We start from the raw sequence: 2,038 nt of genomic DNA, 5'->3' as shown, positions 1-2,038 counted from the left end.
TGGCATACACTTCATGAAAACCCAAAATCCCTGTCTCAAAAAATCTGCATATCATGAAAAGGTTCTCTGAACGAGCAATAAAAATAATCATCTGAATCAACAAAGTAACTCTAAACACCTGAAAAAGATTCCTGAGGCCTTTAAAAACTCCCAGCCTGGTTCATTACTCAAAACCGCAATCATGGGTCAGATTGCTGACCTGAATGCTGTCCAGAAGGCCATCACTGACATCCTCAAGCAAGAGGGTGAGAAACAGAAATTTCTGAACGAATCGGCTGTTTGCAGAGTGTTATATCAAGGCACCTCAGGGGAAAGTCAGTAGGAAGGAAAAAGTGTGGCAGAAAACGCTACACAACGAGAAGAGGTGACCGGACCCTGAGGAAGATTGTGGAGAAGGGCCGATTTCAGACCTTGAGGGACCTGCGGAAGCAGTGGACTGAGTCTGGAGTAGAAACATCCAGAGCCACTGTGCACAGGCGTGTGCAGGAAATGGGCTACAGGTGCCGCATTCCCCAGGTCAAAGGTCAAGCCACTTTTGAACCAGAAACAGTGGCAGAAGCGCCTGACCTGGGCTAAAGAGAAGCAGCACTTTGGACCACTGTTGTTCAGTGGTCCAAAGTACTTTTTTCGGATGAAAGCAAACTTTGCATGTCATTCGGAAATCAAAGTGCCAGACTCTGGAGGAAGACTGGGGAGAAGGAAATGCCAAAATGCCAGAAGTCCAGTGTCAAGTAACCTCAGTCAGTGATGGTCTGGGGAGCCATGTCAGCTGCTGGTGTTGGTCCACTGTGTTTTATCAAGGACAGGTCAATGCAGCAGCTATCAGGAGATTTTGGAGCACTTCATGCTTCCATCTGCTGAAAGGTTTTATGGAGATGAAGATTTCATTTTTCAGCACAACCTGGCACCTGCTCACAGTGCCAAAACCACTGGTAAATGGTTTACTGACCATGGTATTACTGACTCAGTTGGCCTGCCAACTCTCCTGACCTGAACCCCATAGAGAATCTATGGGATATTGTGAAGAGAAAGTTGAGAGACACAAGACCCAAAACTCTGGATGAGCTTAAGACCACTATCGAAGCATCCTGGGCTCCATAACACCTCAGCAGTGCCACAGGCTGATTGCCTCCATGCCACGCCGCATTGAAGGCTGCAAAAGGATTCCTGACCAAGTATTGAATGCATAACTGAACATAATTATTTGAAGGTTGACTTTTTTGGTATTAAAACACTTTTTTTATTGATCGGATGAAATATGCTAATTGTTTTAGATAGGAACTTTGGGTTTTCATGAGCTGTATGCCAAAATCATCAGTATTAAAACAATAAAACACCTGAAATATTTAAGTTGGTGTCCAATGAATCTAAAATATGACAGTTCAATTTTTATCATTACATTATGAAAAATAATGAACTTTATCACAATATGCTAATTTTTTGAGAAGGACCTGTACAAAGCAAATTCGTCATCCTCCTTTTGCTTTACCTCCATGTAGGGTTGCCACCCGTCCCGTAAAGTACGGAATCGTCCCGTATTTGGCTGTTAAATGTTGCGTCCCGTATTGAACCGATACAGGACGCGGTTTGTTCCATATTTCTATAAATGTCTGATAGACACACCCATCACACATACATTGTTACTAAGTGTAACAATAATGACCAAAATAAAACAGTCAATATTAAGGTCAGCTAAATTCTCGTTGCGGGAGCTAAAGGACCCCAGAACGCTACGGACCGACGCTGTTGTCACGGTTGCCTAGAGATGGACACTATGCAGCTGCGGTGAGCTACTGTCAACCCGCCTCTTTTTAAAACATCCTCGACCCGATTCTCCACCGTCCTTAGAAGCAAAACCTCTCGTAAAGATACAGACGTAAGAAGGAAGACGCAAATCCCAGGCTGAATAATGTCAGTGAGGATGAACACAGGCAGTAAAAAAAAAAAGTGTCCATCGTGGCGAAGTGCGATACCAGACAGAATAGATCAGGAGAGGAACAGCAGACCCTGATATGGTAACATTTTGCTATGATTTAGT

The 2,038-nt window shown here is 43.8% G+C and overlaps 1 protein-coding gene and 1 long non-coding RNA gene across 3 annotated transcripts in view; one reads left to right on the top strand and one right to left on the bottom strand.

The window, feature by feature from the left end:
* The window catches only part of LOC106953627 (uncharacterized), a 3,486-nt gene extending 2,978 nt beyond the window's left edge, over positions 1 to 508 (top strand). For both annotated transcript variants that reach the window (XR_001426235.1, XR_001426236.1), the window contains exon 2: positions 327 to 508. This is a non-coding gene — a long non-coding RNA (uncharacterized LOC106953627). The remainder of the gene's footprint in view (positions 1 to 326) is intronic.
* Positions 1 to 2,038, bottom strand: part of spint1a (serine peptidase inhibitor, Kunitz type 1 a) — an 18,240-nt gene that overhangs the window by 11,572 nt on the left and 4,630 nt on the right. The window lies entirely within an intron of this gene.

Source organism: Poecilia latipinna, unplaced genomic scaffold, assembly GCF_001443285.1.
Source record: "Poecilia latipinna isolate Pla-1442-1.1 unplaced genomic scaffold, P_latipinna-1.0 Scaffold594, whole genome shotgun sequence".
Classification (NCBI taxonomy): domain Eukaryota; kingdom Metazoa; phylum Chordata; class Actinopteri; order Cyprinodontiformes; family Poeciliidae; genus Poecilia; species Poecilia latipinna.
The sequence above is the reverse complement of the archived record's forward strand: the minus strand, read 5'-3'. Positions and strand labels throughout refer to the sequence as shown.